The sequence below is a fragment of the Cryptomeria japonica genome, unplaced genomic scaffold (genome assembly GCF_030272615.1).
Source record: "Cryptomeria japonica unplaced genomic scaffold, Sugi_1.0 HiC_scaffold_413, whole genome shotgun sequence".
In the NCBI taxonomy this organism is placed as follows: Eukaryota; Viridiplantae; Streptophyta; class Pinopsida; order Cupressales; family Cupressaceae; genus Cryptomeria; species Cryptomeria japonica.
In genome coordinates this window covers 122,501-133,304 of record NW_026729234.1, presented here as the reverse complement: position 1 = coordinate 133,304, position 10,804 = coordinate 122,501, and the positions used below count along the sequence as shown (strand labels likewise).

The 10,804-nt window shown below is 60.4% G+C and overlaps 1 non-coding gene across 1 annotated transcript; it reads left to right on the top strand.

Annotated features, from left to right (window-relative positions):
• The first annotated feature begins 4,774 nt into the window (after nt 1-4,774).
• LOC131871469 (5S ribosomal RNA) lies at nt 4,775-4,893 on the top strand. Its single transcript, XR_009369686.1, has one exon. It is a non-coding gene; the product is annotated as a 5S ribosomal RNA (ribosomal RNA).
• Nucleotides 4,894-10,804: the final 5,911 nt, after the last annotated feature.

Here is a 10,804-nt window from a genome sequence, read left to right as displayed (position 1 = left end):
TACACCTCCCCTATATAAGCTATTTGTCCGATTCCCACACCTGTGTAGCTTGCACCTCCGATCAGGACATCGACCACCAACTTCCGAACTCGACTAAAAAGACCGCACCAGCACCTTGGTGTGCACCTTGCAACGCACAGTGCCAACATTCGCCTTCCTGCACATGGCAGGTCATCGGACCCAAATTCCGACCTCATGAGCATACCTACTAATCGAATCGGTCATCGGACCCAACTTCCGACTTCATCCATACCGTAGGGTCTTTGAGGTTGGCGCGGTGCGCTCAACCTGGGGAGTCGACCCATCGAAGCATACACCTCCCCTATATAAGCTATTTGTCCGATTCCGACACCTGTGTAGTTTGCACCTCCGCTCAGGACATCGACCCCAACTTCCGAACTCGCCTGCAACGACCGAACCAGCGCCTTGGTGCGCACCAAAAGTGCGCACTTTTGGAGGGCACTTTTGTGCGCTCCAAAGGTGCGCACTTTTGGAGGGCACTTTTGTGCGCTCCAAAGGTGCGCACTTTTGGAGGGCACTTTTTGGAGGGCACTTTTGTGCGCTCCAAAGGTGCGCACTTTTGGAGGGCACTTTTTGGAGGGCACTTTTCTGCGCTCCAAAGGTGCGCACTTTTGGAGGGCACTTTTTGGAGGGCACTTTTCTGCGCTCCAAAGGTGCGCACTTTTGGAGGGCACTTTTTGGAGGGCACTTTTCTGCGCTCCAAAGGTGCGCACTTTTGGAGGGCACTTTTTGGAGGGCACTTTTCTGCGCTCCAAAGGTGCGCACTTTTGGAGGGCACTTTTGTGCACTCCAAAGGTGCACACTTTTGGAGGGCACTTTTTGGAGGGCACTTTTCTGCACTCCAAAGGTGCGCACTTTTGGAGGGCACTTTTTGGAGGGCACTTTTGTGCGCTCCAAAGGTGCGCACTTTTGGAGGGCACTTTTTGGAGGGCACTTTTGTGCGCTCCAAAGGTGCGCACTTTTGGAGGGCACTTTTGTGCACTCCAAAGGTGCGCACTTTTGGAGGGCACTTTTCCTGCGCTCCAAAGGTGCACACCTAGGTGAGCACCTTCGACCACACCTTGTAGCACACCAAACTCTGACTTTCGACTTCATCCGCAATGCAGGGTCTTTGAGGTTGGCGCAATGCGCACAACCAGGGGAGTCGACCCATCAAACCCAACACCTCCCCTATATAAGCTATTTGTCTGATTCTCATACATGCGTAGCCTGCAGGAGCAATTAGGACATCGACCCCAACTTTCGGCTTCTAAACGAAAACAAGGTCTTTGAGGTTGGTGTAATGCGAACAACTAGGGGAGTCAACCCATCAAACCCAACACCTCCCCTATATAAGCTATTTGTCTGATTCTCATACATGTGTAGTCTACAGGAGCAATTAGGACATCGACCCCAACTTTTGACTTCTTAACGAAAACAAGGTCTTTGAGGTTGACGTAATGCGCACAACCAGGGGAGTCGACCCATCAAACCCAACACCTCCCCTATATAAGCTATTTGTCCGATTCTCATACATGTGTAGCCTACAGGAGCCATTAGGACATTGACCCCAACTTTTGACTTCTTAACGAAAACAAGGTCTTTGAGGTTGGCGTAATGCGCACAACCAAGGGAGTTGACCCATCAAACCCAACACCTCCCCTATATAAGCTATTTGTCTGATTCTCATACATGTGTAGCCTGCAACAACGATTAGGACATCCACCCCAACTTCTGAATTCGTCTGCGTTGACCGCACCAAAGGTGCACGCCTTGGTGCTCACCAAAATCCGACTTCCGACTTCTTCTGCTATGCGGGGTCTTTGAGGTTGGCGCAGTGCGCACAACCAGGGGAGTCAACCCACCGAATGCAACACCTCCCCTATATAAGCTATTTGTCTGATTCTCATACATGCGTAGACTGCAGCAATGATTAGGACATCCACCCCAACTTTTGACTTCTTAAACAAGACAGGGTCTTTGAAGTTGGTGCAGTGCACACAACCAGGGGAGTCGACCCATCAAACGCAACACCTCCCCTATATAAAGCTATTTGTCCGATTCTCATACGTGTAGTCTGCAGCAGCGATTAGGACATCGACCCCAACTTCCGAATTCGTTTGCATTGACCGCACCAAAGGTGCACGCCTTGGTGTGCACCTTGGAGTGCACTTTGGTGCTCACCTCGGTGCACACTTTGGTGTGCACCTCGGTGTGCACCAAAGGTGCGCACCTTGGAGCGCACCAAAGGTGTACACTTTGGAGCGCACCACATAGGGTCTTTGAGAGGTTGGCGCAGTGCGCACACCAAGGTGGGTGTTGAGGTGCGTGCCGAGGTGGGTGGGTGCTAGGGTGCGCTCCATGGTGGGTGCCAGGGTGGGTGCGTGCTAGGGTGGATTCCAAAGAGGGTCATAGGGTGGGTGCCAAGGTGGGTTGGTGATATAGTGGGTTCAAAGGTGGGTACTAGGGTGGGTTCCAAGGTGGGTCACAAGTTGGGTGCCAGGATGCGTGGGTGTTAGGTTGGGTGCCAAGGTGGGCTCCTGCGTGGGTGGGTGCTAGGGTGGGTTTCAAGGTGGACGCGAGGGCGGGTGCCAAGGTGGGTAACAAGTTGGGTGTTAGGATGGGTGAGTGCTAGAGTGGGTGCCAAGGTGGGTGGGTGCTAAGGTGGATGCCAAGGTGGTTCACAGGGTGGGTGGGTTCTAGGGTGAGTTCCAAGGTGGGTCACAGGTTTAGTGCTAGGGTGCGTGTCAAGGCGGGTGTCGAGGTGCCTGGGTGCTAGGGTGTGGATGCCAATGTGGGTCATAGGGTGGGTACTAGGGTGGGCTGCAATGTGGGTGCCAAGGTGGGTAACATGCTCGGTTGGTTCTAAATTGGGTGTCAGGGTGGGTGTGCACCCACCTTGCCCGAGGTGGGTGCCAAGGTGCCAGTGTGGGTGGGTGCTAAGGTGGATGCCAAGGTGGGTGAGAAGGTGGGTGATAGGTTGAGTGGTAGGATGGGTGGGTGCCAAGATGGGTCACAGGGTGGGTGCAAGGGTGGGTAGGTGCTAGGGTTGGTGTCAGGGTGGGTGGGTGCTAGGTTGGGTTCCAAGGTGGGTGCGAGGGTGAGTGTCAAGGTGGGTCACAGGTTAGGTGCTAGGATGGGTGAGTGCTAGGGTGCAAAGGTGCCAGGGTGGGTGCTAGGATGGGTCGATGCTAGGGTGAGTGGCAAGGTGGGTCCACAAGTGTCAAGGTGGGTGCCGAGGTGGGTGCCAACTTGGGTTCCAAGGTGGGTGCCAAGTGGGCGACTGCTATGGTGGATGCCAAGGTGGGTCACGGGGTGGGTGCCAAGTTGCTAGGTTGTGTTCCAAGGTGGGTGCCAACGTGGCTGCTAGGGTGCGTGGGTTAAAGGGTGTGTCACAACGTGGGTGCCAGGATGGGTGCGCACCCACACTGGCCAAGACGGGTGCAAGGTTGGGTTCCAAGCCCGGTCACAGGCTGGGTGCTAGGATGGGTGGGTGCCAAGGTGGGCACCAGGGTGGGTGCACCCACCCTGGCCAAGGTGGGTCACGGGGTGGGTCCTAGGGTGGGTAACAGGGTGGGTACTAAGGTGCGTGCCAAGGTGGGTCATGGGGTGGGTGCCAAGGTGGGCACCAGGGTGGGTGTGCACCAACCCTAGCCAGGGTAGGTCACGGGGTGGTTGTCGGGGTGGGCGTCAAGGAGCCAAGGTGGGTGGCAAGTAGCCAAGTTGCGTGCCAAGGTGGGTGTCGGGGTGGGTGCCAAGGATCCAAGGTGGGTGCCAAGGAACCAAGGTGGGTGTCTGGGTGGGTGCCGAGGTGGGAGCCAGGGTGGGTCCCAAGGTGAGTGCAAAGGTGGGTGCCAGGGTCAAGGTGAGTGCCAATGTGGGTTCCAAGGTGCCAGGGTCAGGGTGAGTGCCAATGTGGGTTCAAAGGTGCTAAGTTGGGTGCGAGGTTGGGTGCGAGGGTGGGTGGGTGCCAAGGTGTGCTAGGTGGAAGCCCGGGTGGGTCGGCATCCCATGGGTGTCGAGTTGGGTGCCTGATGGGTGCTTCTTGTCAAGTTTTAGTCGTCGGGACTCATTTCGAGCCTTAGAGGTCGTTTCTTGTCCGGTTGCCCTGTCTTCGACCTGGGAACCCAATTTTGGTCCTCGGGTCCCATTTTTTTTTGTCTCGCATCCCACTTTTGGCCTGTGGCCTTTTCGGGGTCGATTCTCGTTTTGGGCATCAGAGCATGTTTCTTCTCCTAAAACCCAATATTTGTTTATTAAGTCTCGGAACACATTTTTGTTCTCGTGGACCCATCATGGGTCTTGGAACGCATTTGTGGTCCTTGGGTCCCATTTTGCATCCCGAAACTTGTGTTTTGGTGCTTGATCCCTATTTTGGGTGCCCACCTTGCACCAAGTGCGCACCCGGGGCAAACCGAGCGCCTTGGTGCACCGGGGCAAGATCGAGCGTGCACCCGAGGCGCCCCGAACATGCACCAAGGTGCACTCGGCCCACATGTGAGCGCAGGTCGTTGCGCCCGAGGTGGTGTGTGGGCACCGCGTTGCAGACGGGACACTGCACGCACACGACGCCCCGTCCAGGTGCACGCACGTAGGCCGGGCCGGGTGCACACCCGACGCCCTAGCAAGGTGCGCGCACCCGGGCAGGGCTCACACTTGGCGAACGGGGCGCACTTCGCGAGGGAGGGTGTGCACCTCGACGGGGGTGGGTGGCCGGGGTGGATTCGCACGTGGGTCGCGGTTTGCTAAGTACACACTGCGACAAGCTCATAACGGGTGCGATCATACCAGCGTTAGTGCACCGGATCCCATCAGAACTCCGCAGTTAAGCGCGCTTGGGCCGGAGTAGTACTGGGATGGGTGACCTCCCGGGAAGTCCCGGTGTTGCACCCTTTCTTAGTTTTTCGCCGGGCGTCGCAATGCTATTTGAATAAACCTTTTGCCCGTTTGCGTTCTCGTCGGGGCCGGGCCGGGCCGGGGTGCGCTGCCCGCACTACCGCGCGCGCGGGGGGGCGACACCGAGCGCGCACCCGAGGCGCCCCGAGCACACAGGCCACGGTGCAACCCGGGCGTTGTGCGCGCACCCCGGTGCGCCCGAGGTGCTGCGCGCGCACCCAGGTGAAATCGGTGTGCACCTCGGCCAGTGCGCGCTCGGTCGAGTCGCGCACGTTGGCCAAGGTGCACGGTGATGTTTCTTACTCTAAGGTTCCGCACCAGACGCCCGGGACAGGTGAGCGAAGCTGGGCGGGGCCGGGTGCGCGGCCGGGGCAGGTGCACGCAGCTGGAGAGAGCTTTGGAGCACACCAGAGGTGCGCACCTTGGAGCACACTTCGGAGCGCACCAATGATGCGCTCCATTCAAAAGTTTCCTGAAAAGGCAAAAAAAGTTGAGATTATAGAATTTCCCACTTGAGAGATTGTAAAAAAAAAAAATTTAAAATGAAGGAAACGCGGGTGCCAAGGTGTGCGCGCCCGGGTGCGCAGCCCAGCCAAGGTGTGCGCACCAAGGCGCCCACCCTGGCGAAGGTGCACGCAAGGTGCGCACCCGAGGCAAACCGGACAATTAACCCAACTTTCGACTTCGCGCGCACCTGCGCACCTTGGAGCGCACTTCGGAGCGCTCCTTGGTGCGCACCAATCTTGGGCACCTCGGAGTGCACCATGGCGCCCACCAAGGTGCGCACCCGGGGCAAACCGAGCTCCGACTTCGTGCGCACCTTGGAGCGCACGAAAGGTGCGCACCATGGCGCCCACCAAGGTGCGCAGCCCAGCCAAGGCGTGCGCATCAAGGTGCGCACCCTGGCGAAGGTGCGCACCCGGGGCAAACCGAGCTCCGACTTCGTGCGCACCTTGGAGCGCACAAAGGGTGCGCAACCCAGCCAAGGTGTGCGCACCCCGGGCAAACCGAGCTCCGAATCGTGCGCACCTTGGAGCACACTTCGGAGCCCTCCTTGGTGCGCACCGATGTTGCGCACCTCGGAGCGCACCCGGGGAAAACAATGCAATTAACCCGACTTTCGACTTCGTGGGCACCTCGGAGCGCTCTCGGGTTCGCACCTCGGAGCACACCGAGGTGCGCACCTTTGATGCGCTGCCTTCACCAATTTCCAGAAAAGGCAAGAAAACATTGAGAAGGTGTGCGCACCGAGGTGCCCACCCTGGCGAAGGTGCACGCGAGGTGCGCACCCGGGGCAAACCGGGCTCCGACTTCGTGCACGCCATGCTGCGCACCTTGGAGGGCCATGGTGCGCACCTTGGAGCACACTTCGGAGCGCTCAATGGTGCCCAACCCAGCCAAGGTGCCCACCGCGGCGAAGGTGCACGCGAGGTGCGCACCCGGGGCAAACCGGGCTCCGACTTCGTGCACGCCGCACCTTGGAGCACACTTCGGAGCGCTCCTTGGTGCGCACCAGGGCGCGCAACCCAGCCGAGGTGCCCACCCCGGCGAAGGTGCACGCGGGGTGCGCACCCGGGGCAAACCGGGCTCCGACTTCGTGCACGCCATGGTGCCCACCGCGGCGAAGGTGCACGCGAGGTGCGCACCCGGGGCAAACCGGGCTCCGACTTCGTGCACGCCGCACCTTGGAGCACACTTCGGAGCGCTCCTTGGTGCGCACCAGGGCGCGCAACCCAGCCGAGGTGCCCACCCCGGCGAAGGTGCACGCGAGGTGCGCACCCGGGGCAAACCGGGCTCCGACTTCGTGCACGCCATGGTGCCCACCGCGGCGAAGGTGCACGCGAGGTGCGCACCCGGGGCAAACCGGGCTCCGACTTCGTGCACGCCGCACCTTGGAGCACACTTCGGAGCGCTCCTTGGTGCGCACCATGGTGCCCACCAGGGCGCGCAACCCCGCCGAAGGTGCACGCGAGGTGCGCACCCGGGGCAAACCGGGCTCCGACTTCGTGCACGCCGCACCTTGGAGCACACTTCGGAGCGCTCCTTGGTGCGCACCAGGGCGCGCAACCCCGCCGAAGGTGCACGCGAGGTGCGCACCCGGGGCAAACCGGGCTCCGACTTCGTGCACGCCATGGTGCGCACCAGGGTGCCCACCGCGGCGAAGGTGCGCACCCGGGGCAAACCGGGCTCCGACTTCGTGCACGCCGCACCTTGGAGCACACTTCGGAGCGCTCCTTGGTGCGCACCAGGGCGCGCAACCCAGCCGAGGTGCCCACCCCGGCGAAGGTGCACGCGAGGTGCGCACCCGGGGCAAACCGGGCTCCGACTTCGTGCACGCCATGGTGCCCACCGCGGCGAAGGTGCGCACCCGGGGCAAACCGGGCTAGGACTTCGTGCACGCCGCACCTTGGAGCACACTTTGGAGCGCTCCTTGGTGCGCACCATGGTGCCCACCAGGCCGCGCAACCCAGCCAAGGTGTGCGCACCAAGGTGCACGCGAGGTGCGCACCCGGGGCAAACCGGGGTCCGGCTTCGTGCACGCCGCACCTTGGAGCACACATCGGGGCGCTCCCGGGTTCGCACCGGCGTTGCGCACCGTGGTGGGCACCTCGGAGCGCACCGTGGTGGGCACCTCGGAGCACACCAAGGTGGGCAGCGAGGTGCGCACCTTTGATGCGATGCCTTCACTAATTTCCATAAAAGGCAAAAAAAAACGAGATTTTAAAATTTCCGTTTTGAAAGATAGTGAGAAAAAGGGAATGCTGGTGCCATCTTGAGCCCGCCCTGGTGCGCAGCCCAGCCAAGGTGTGCGCACCAAGGTGCCCACCCTGGCGAAGGTGCGCGCCCGGGCAATTAACCCAACTTCCAACTTCGCGCGCGCCAGGGTGGGAGCGCACCCAACAACCGGGCCTGGGAAGAGCCAATGCGAGAAACCCCACCAAACGCTCTGACAAAAAAAGAGGGGGCGCTCCAGTAACCCCGCTTCGGAGCGCACCCTGGGCAAACCCAGCGAGGGTGCCCACCCCGGCCAAGGTGCAGGCGAGGTGCGCACCCGGGGCAAACCGGGCTCCGACAACGTGCACGCCGCACCTTGGAGCACACTTCGTAGCGCTCCCGGGTGCGCACCTCAGAGCACACCAAGGTGGGCAGCGAGGTGCGCACCTTTGATGCGCTGCCTTCACTAATTTCCAGAAAAGGCAAAAAAAAGAGGAGATTTTAAAATTTCCGTTTTGAAAGATAGTGAAAAAAACGGAACGCGGGTGCCATCTTGAGCCCGCCCTGGTGCACAGCCCAGGTAAGGTGCCCACCCTGGCAAAGGTGCGCACCCGGGCAATTAACCCTACTTCCGACTTCGTGCGCGCCAGGGTGGCAACCGGGCCTGGGAAGAGCCAATGCGAGAAACCCCACCAAACGCTCCGACAAAAAAAGAGGCGGCGCTCCAATAACCCCGCTTCGGAGCGCAGCCGGGGCAAACCCAGCCAAGGTGCCCACCCCGACGAAGGTGCACGCGAGGTGCGCACCCGGGGCAAACCGGGCTCCGACAACGTGCACGCAGCACCTTGGAGCACACTTCGAAGCACTCCCGGGTGCCCACCGGCGTTGCGCACCGTGGTGGGCAGCGAGGTGCGCACCTTTGATGCGCTGCCTTCACTAATTTCCAGAAAAGGCAAAAAAAAATGAGATTTTAAAATTTCCGTTTTGAAAGATAGTGAAAAAAACGGAACGCGGGTGCCATCTTGAGCCCGCCCTGGTGCGCAGCCCAGGCAAGGCATGCGCACCAAGGTGCCCACCCGCGGTGCACGCCCGGGGCAAACCGGGCTCCGACTTCGTGCAGGCCGCACCTTGGAGCACACTTCGGAGCGCTCCTTGGTGCGCACCATGGTGCCCACCAGGGCGCACCCGGGGCAAACCGGGCTCCGACTTCGTGCACGCCGCACCTTGGAGCACACATCGGAGCGCTCCCAGGTTCGCACCAGCGTTGCGCACCTTTGATGCGCTGCCTTCACTAATTTCCAGAAAAGGCAAAAAAAAACGATATTTTAAAATTTCCGTTCTGAAAGATAGTGAAAAAAACGGAACGCGGGTGCCATCTTGAGCCCTTCCTGGTGCGCAGCCCAGGCAAGTTGTGCGCACCAAGGTGCCCACCCTGGCGGAGGTGCGCGCCCGGGGCAAACCGGGCTCCGACTTCGTGCACTGCATGGTGCCCACCAAGGCGCGCAACCCAGCCAAGGTGCCCACCGCAGCGAAGGTGCACGCGAGGTGCGCACCCGAGGTGCACACCCGGGGCAAACCGAGCTCCGACTTCGTGCACGCCGCACCTTGGAGCACACTTCAGAGCGCTCCTTGGTGCGCACCAGGGCGCGCAACCCAGCCAAGGTGCTCACCCCGGCGAAGGTGCACGCGAGGTGCGCACCCGGGGCAAGCCGGGCTCGGACTTCGTGCACGCCGCACCTTGGAGCACACATCGGAGCGCTCCCGGGTTCGCACCAGCATTGCGCACCTTTGATGCGCTGCCTTCACTAATTTCCAGAAAAGGCAAAAAAAAAAAAAAAACGAGATTTTAAAATTTCCGTTTTGAAAGATAGTGAAAAAAACGGAACGCGGGTGCCATCTTGAGCCCGCCCTGGTGTGCAGCCCAGGCAAGTTGTGCGCACCAAGGCACCCACCCTGGCCAAGGTGGGTCACGGGGTGGGTCCTAGGGTGGGTAACGGGGTGGGTACTAAGGTGCGTGCCAAGGTGGGTCATGGGGTGGGTGCCAAGGTGGGCACCAGGGTGGGTGTGCACCAACCCTAGCCAGGGTAGGTCACGGGGTGGTTGTCGGGGTGGGCGTCAAGGAGCCAAGGTGGGTGGCAAGTAGCCAAGTTGCGTGCCAAGGTGGGTGTCGGGGTGGGTGCCAAGGATCCAAGGTGGGTGCCAAGGAACCAAGGTGGGTGTCTGGGTGGGTGCCGAGGTGGGAGCCAGGGTGGGTCCCAAGGTGAGTGCAAAGGTGGGTGCCAGGGTCAAGGTGAGTGCCAATGTGGGTTCCAAGGTGCCAGGGTCAGGGTGAGTGCCAATGTGGGTTCAAAGGTGCTAAGTTGGGTGCGAGGTTGGGTGCGAGGGTGGGTGGGTGCCAAGGTGTGCTAGGTGGAAGCCCGGGTGGGTCGGCATCCCATGGGTGTCGAGTTGGGTGCCTGATGGGTGCTTCTTGTCAAGTTTTAGTCGTCGGGACTCATTTCGAGCCTTAGAGGTCGTTTCTTGTCCGGTTGCCCTGTCTTCGACCTGGGAACCCAATTTTGGTCCTCGGGTCCCATTTTTTTTTGTCTCGCATCCCACTTTTGGCCTGTGGCCTTTTCGGGGTCGATTCTCGTTTTGGGCATCAGAGCATGTTTCTTCTCCTAAAACCCAATATTTGTTTATTAAGTCTCGGAACACATTTTTGTTCTCGTGGACCCATCATGGGTCTTGGAACGCATTTGTGGTCCTTGGGTCCCATTTTGCATCCCGAAACTTGTGTTTTGGTGCTTGATCCCTATTTTGGGTGCCCACCTTGCACCAAGTGCGCACCCGGGGCAAACCGAGCGCCTTGGTGCACCGGGGCAAGATCGAGCGTGCACCCGAGGCGCCCCGAACATGCACCAAGGTGCACTCGGCCCACATGTGAGCGCAGGTCGTTGCGCCCGAGGTGGTGTGTGGGCACCGCGTTGCAGACGGGACACTGCACGCACACGACGCCCCGTCCAGGTGCACGCACGTAGGCCGGGCCGGGTGCACACCCGACGCCCTAGCAAGGTGCGCGCACCCGGGCAGGGCTCACACTTGGCGAACGGGGCGCACTTCGCGAGGGAGGGTGTGCACCTCGACGGGGGTGGGTGGCCGGGGTGGATTCGCACGTGGGTCGCGGTTTGCTAAGTACACACTGCGACAAGCT